The sequence below is a fragment of the Orycteropus afer genome, unplaced genomic scaffold, assembly GCF_000298275.1.
Source record: "Orycteropus afer afer isolate SDZICR_OR568_19922 unplaced genomic scaffold, OryAfe1.0 scaffold01055, whole genome shotgun sequence".
Lineage (NCBI taxonomy): Eukaryota > Metazoa > Chordata > Mammalia > Tubulidentata > Orycteropodidae > Orycteropus > Orycteropus afer.
This window is the reverse complement of record NW_006922642.1, coordinates 300,390-306,855: the sequence shown is the minus strand read 5'-3', so window position 1 is coordinate 306,855 and position 6,466 is coordinate 300,390. Positions and strand designations below refer to the sequence as shown.

Here is a 6,466-nt window from a genome sequence, read left to right as displayed (position 1 = left end):
TGAAACCTGTTCAGTATCACAGAATCATGCAAGTTTCCAATGACAGAGGGGTAGTAGCTACACATGAGGTGAACTGGCCAGGAATGGAACCCAGGTCTCCCACATGGAAGGCTAGACTTCTACCACTAAAGTAGATATAATTCGATAGTAAGTAGTATCTCCCCAAAAAATAAGTATAAACCCTAATATTTTCACTTTCCTCAGATAGATACTTAAAAACCAAACCACTGCCAGTGAGTTAACTCCAAGTCATAGCAACTCCCATAGGATTTCCAAGGCTATAAATCTTTACAGAAGCAGACTCCCTCCTCCTTCCCCTGAAGAGCAGCTGGTGGGTTGGAGCAACAGACATTTTGGTTAGCAGCCAAATGCCTTAACCACAACACCGCCAGTGCTCCTTCAGAGAGATACTTAGAGGAGATTAAACAAAATCATAGCGTGCTCATTTTATAACAGGGAAATGGGGAGAAAAATAAACTGACATGCAACTAGTTACCAGCAGAGTCAGGACTAGAACATTGACCCTAAATAAGAACTTTTTATCTTTTTAATATATCATCATAACTTTCAACAAACTTCAGAAAACTAGAAATATTTTAATTTCTTTTAATCTATATTTCTATTAGCTTATGATAAAAAGATATGTGTCTAGAATAGGAAAAATGAGAATGTAGAATGGTTCAAATAGCCTCATTGAATTCTGAAGCACAAAATATCCAATAAATGAAAAACATCAATCATAGATGTCGCTGTCAGTGAAAAGTTTCCCAATCAGGACAACAAATTTTAAATTACTGAGTACTATTATACAGGTTTACTAAATCATTTTCATAGAAAAAACTCAGAGATTTAATTTCTCTGACTGATTCATAAGCCCAAAACTTGTAGAGTGGCTTTAAAATCAATTTTGGAAATACAGTTGTGAAATTTAGGCACAATCACCTTTCCGGGGATCTAATTTAAAAAAAATGTGGAATTTTCTCATACATTCATTATGGCATTTTTAAAAATAGTGGTAGGTTTGAACCGCCAACATTTTGGTTAGCAGTCAAATGCCTTAGGCACTGCACCACCAGAGCTCCTTCATCTTTCATGGTATCTGGGAAGTTTTCCACCAATATATCTTCAAATATTCTCTCTGTATTTATTTTTATCTCCTCCTCTTCTGGAATTCTTATTATGTATAAATTACATGATAGGATCAGTAAAGGGAAAAGACACTGGAGTCTGGAGAAATCCATACACAGACTTCCTTATGCGCTCTCTTATAGTGAGGGGAACACTTGAGCACACTCTCTTCTCTGGCAACAAAAAAGTAGTAACATGTGTAACGTTTGTACCCAAGGAAGCAGATTAGAGATTTAGTGCTTGAGGCTTTTACTGATGGCCAGTCATATAGGTATCTTCTACCTAGCACATATGGCAATTCCAGACTCTTAGAAGGAAAGAAAGTATTATGGATTGAACTGTGTCCCTCACCCAAATGTGTTGGAATCCTAACCCTATACCTAAAGATGTAGTGCCCTTTGGAAATAGAGGTTTCTCTGTTATGTTAAAGAGGGCATACTTATGTAAGGTCCTAAACCTAATCACTTCTGTGTTATAAAAATAGCAGACAAGGCACAGATGTAGGTAAATATGTTGTTGTTGTTACTTGCCGTCGAGTTTCGCTATGAGTTGGGGCCAACTCGACGGCAAATAGCAACAACAACATCATCACTACGGAAGTAGATTGCCACTTCCTTCCGAGGAGTGGCTGGTGGATTTGAACTGCCAGCCTTCTGGTTAGCAGTCAAGTGCCTTAGGCACTATGCTACCAGAGCTCCCACAGGTAAATACAGGAGAAGATAAATGCCATGTCAGGATGGTCAACGAATGCCCAGGACTACTGACAAGGAAGGAATCGACATGGCCATGGCCAGATTTGGACTTTTAACATACAGAACTATGAGAAAATAAATTTCTGTCCTTTAAAGCCACCCATTTGTGGTATTTCTGTTACAGCAGCACTAGGAAACTAAGACAGCAGGTGTTCAAAATAAATCACATTATTTGTACATGAGGCAAAGGTGAACCACACTAATCAGTTAGGAAAACCAAGGTCCCACACACTAGGTGACAACCTTTCAAGCAGGGCTTTCTCAAGCACAGCTGTCTGTGCCTGCTACGTTGACTCTTTATTGTACAGTTTAGCACAGTGCTCATATTGTAAGTTAACTACACATATATACTATGAATACCATTATAATACTATGCATCAGTTCATGCTTCTCACAAAACAGCTACAGTTGTGGGCAAGGAAAGATGGTTGTAGATATCTGTATACATGTGGAAGCAGTGTGAAAAAAGGGTTCTGCTGGAAAACTGTTTTGGGAAATGTGTATTATTTCTTTTTTCTGTAAATTCTTAATTACTATTAGCAAAATTAAAGGTCCTGAGAAGTTCTATAGTAAAGAAACTGTTTTTCTTATGACTAAATCCAGGATTTCCCATTTGATCATGTAATACCTATTAACTCCTTGCTGACAATTTAGGAAAAGCTACACTAAGGCAAATGAATATGTCCACCAATGGTAGATATATGGGAAAAATATCAAATGTCTGCAAGCTTTGAAAGAGTTATTAGAGCTAGAATTATGAAATTACCTTCTCTTGTGATAGGCAAAAAACTAACAAAACCATTAGATGGTGTGCTTGTAAACTTGGCCTCAATTAATTATAAAATGAAAGAGAAAACTGAAGATAATTTAGTCCCCACTGAAATATGTATTAACCAAATCATTTTTTATATTAAATCTGGTTTAGAACTAATCTAAACATTTTAATAAGTTAAATTAACATAAGTTCAAGAGTCACACACTCTCCTTCCTGCCTGCTAAATAATAATTTTTGGCTTCTAGTATGACAGAGTGAGGAGGTTAACAAACTTTTTTCCCCAACATCAATCATAAAATTTGACAAAGCTCTCAAAAAACAACCATTTCAGCACTCTGGAATTTGTACAAAGGCATACAACAAAAGGAGAAGTGTTTATTTATGAAAACATCTGAACTTCAGGTAAGAACAGTGGAATCTGTGGCATATTTTGCCAGGATTGCTCCCCTTGTGCCTCCCCAACAAGCTCTATTGGCCCAGCAATTCAACCAAGGCAGAGGAGGCTGAAATATTAGTTAAATTTTTCTATTGCTTCAATTGATTGGGAATGTTAGAAGCAGTAGACCCATTAGCCAGTGATTAAAAGGGACATCTGGGGAGTAAGACAGCCATAGAGGGCTTGATAAATTCATCATACTCCAGGCTGACTTCTTGTTGTTATGTGCCGTCAAGTTGGACCCGACTCATAGTGACCCCTCCTTGGGTTTCTAAGGCAGTATTACTAGGGAAGTAGTTTGCCCAACCATCCTTCTGAGGAGTGGCTGGTGGGTTTGAACCACCAGCCTTCTGGTTAGCGGTCAAGTGCCTTAGCCACTATGCTACCAGAGCTCCTCCAGGCTGACTAGAAGCTCTTTAAGTGCACAGCAGTTAATGGTGGGCCCAACTTTGAATACGCAAAAAGGAGGCATGAGAGAGTATGGTAGAAAATAAAATCTGGACCAGATTAGAAAACAGCTTGAAATTTGAATGTGTTCCCCAGCCCACACACAGAGGGAAGCCTTTCGGGCTTGAGAAATATGAGTGCAACCTTAGACCAATCCGCAGCTGAATATTAAAGCAATGCAGACACAGAGGCCACTAGTAGAAAGCCAAGCTTAAAAGTAAAGCAAGGAGAAGGATTGAAAAGAAATAATCAGCAAATATAGATTACAGGATAGACATATTTAACCAGCTGCCATCAAGTTGATTTTGATTCATGGTGATTCTAAATGTGTCAGTGTACAACTGTGCACCATAGTGTTTTCTATTTTTAAAATTTTACTAACACATTCAAAATACTATCATTTCAACATGTAATCAAAATAAAAATTATGACATCCAATGACATTGGTTACATTCTTTGCATTGTGTCACCATCTTGCTATCTCTACCCATACTGATTCACCACCATTAACATAAGACTCTCTTTCTCCTAAACTTCTCCTCAGTGTTTTACAGTTACTGTTGTGAATTTGATCTCATATAGATAATTATTCCAAAGAGCACAATGCTCAAAGCGAACATTCTTTGGCAGTTGAGATAATCTGCTATTTAGTTTAAAGATGACTTACTTCATGGGATAGTTTCAGTTTGAGGCTTAAAGAGTCTCAGAGCAATAGATTTAGGGTTACCCCAGTCTCAATGGGTCCAGTAAATTTTGTTTCTCTAAAAATTTTAAATTCTGTTCCACATTTTTCCTATTTTGATCAGGATTCATCCATCAAAATGACATTAATGGAATGGAAAACTAATCTTCGATTTTATATGAAAAGACAAGAGACTCCCAACAGCCAAAGTAATTTTAAAGAAGAACCAAGTATAAGGCCTTATAATTTCTGACTTCAACACATACTGCACAGCTACAGTAATCAACAGCCTAACAACAACAACAACAAATACCAAACTCACTACTGGTTTAATGACAGACCACAAACCAGTGGAATAGAATTGAAAATCCAATGTCTATGGTCAACAGATTTTCAGTAAGAGTGTCAAATCCATTCAATGGGCAAAGAACAGTCTCTTCAACAAATTGTAGCAGCAAAAGTGGATTTCTACATGGAGAAAAATGAAACAAGATCCATGCCTTACATCATATACAAAACTAATTCAAAATGGATCAAGGATACTAAATCTAAAACCATAAAATTCTTAGATGAATATATAGGAGCAAAGCTTCAGGGCCTAATTTTTTTTAATGATAAATTATCAAACAGAATAACAACTGTACAAGCAACAGAAAACAAAATAGATAACTGGGTCTTCCTAACAGTTAAACATGTATGTTCATCAAAAGACTTTATCTAAAAAGTTAGGAGATAGCTACATGCTGAGACAAAAATCTTTGGGAAAGATATAACTGATAAGGGTCTAATATCTAAATTATACTTAAAAATATATAACACAACAACAAAAAGACAAATAATCCAATCAAAAACTAGGCAAAGGACATGAACTGACACTTCACCAAAGAGGATATTCAAATGGGCAACAGACACATGAAAAGATGTCCATTGTCATTAGCTGTCGTTTTGTTGTTGTTATGTGCCGTCGAGTCGGACCCGACTCATAGCTACTCCTCCTTGGGTTTCAGAGAAATGCAAATTAAAACCACAATGAGATACCATTTAACTGCCAATAGAATGGCTAAGATATAAAAAAGTGGAAAATAACTAATGTTGGAAGGGATGTGGAGAAACTGAAACCCAAATCCATAACTGGTGGGAATGCAAAATGGTACAGCCATTGTGGAAAACAGGCAGTTCCTCAAAAAATTAAAGGTAAGAACTGCCATGAGACCTAGCAATTCCACTCCTAGGGAGATACCCAAGGGATCTAACAGGAGTGATGTGAACAGACATAGGCACACCTATGCTCATTGAAGCACTGTTCACAATATCAAAAAGATAAAACAACCTAAGTGCCTGTTCTGGTTACCTCGTGCCACTCTGACAAGAATATACCACAAATGGGGTGGCCTTAACAAACAGGAGCTTATTTTCTTACAATTTGGAGGCTTTAAGTCCAAGGCTCTAGGGGCTGGGTGAAAGCCCCTCAGCCTTGGGCTTCAGCTCTGCCTCCAGCTCCTGGTCCACTGGAGCTAGAGGTTTTTCTTCACTCAGCTGCTGGCTGCTGAGGCTGACAAGCCCAAGGTCAATATGTAACAAGGCACAGTCCCGATATTACCAAACCACACGGCAGGTCATTAATTCAAGTCTAGTAAAAGTCCCAAGATTGGCAGAACATGGCAGGCTGCTGAACAATGATGACTCAGCTACATGCAGGTTTAAGCATGCCATCAGCTAGTGACCATTCCCAAAGCTGTTTCTTATATACGGGAAGCAGACCACATACCCAAAGCAGCTACTCAGCTGCTCCAATAGATTCCACCATGGAGTTGATTACCAGTCTCATGATGGGGAATACTACATCCAGCTGCCTAGCCACTCAACCAGGCCTAGCCAAGCTGACACACAAGCTTATCCACCACAGTGCCCATCAACAGATAAATGGATAAGTAAAATGTGATACATACATACAATGGAATACTACTCGCGGATAAAGAAAAACAAGTTCCCCAAATATCTTGGAACTAGGGTGAACCTGGAGGATATATATATTGAGCAAAATAAGTCAATCACACCAAAAAATTATATGTTCTCAATGTTACGAAATGATGTAAACAGAAACTAATAATGGTCATTAGTGGTTACCAGGAAGGGGGCACTTGTTCTGTTTTGATAGTAGACACTTGTTATTTTTGGTGATGGGAAAGGTAACACTGAATGAATGTGAAATGTACACAGCTTAAATAGAGATAGAGATTGAGATA

At 38.0% G+C, this 6,466-nt stretch overlaps 1 protein-coding gene across 1 annotated transcript in view; it reads right to left on the bottom strand.

Moving 5' to 3' along the window:
* WNK3 (WNK lysine deficient protein kinase 3) overlaps positions 1-6,466 on the bottom strand; it is a 266,882-nt gene that overhangs the window by 9,524 nt on the left and 250,892 nt on the right. The gene's annotated exons all lie outside the window — the stretch shown is intronic.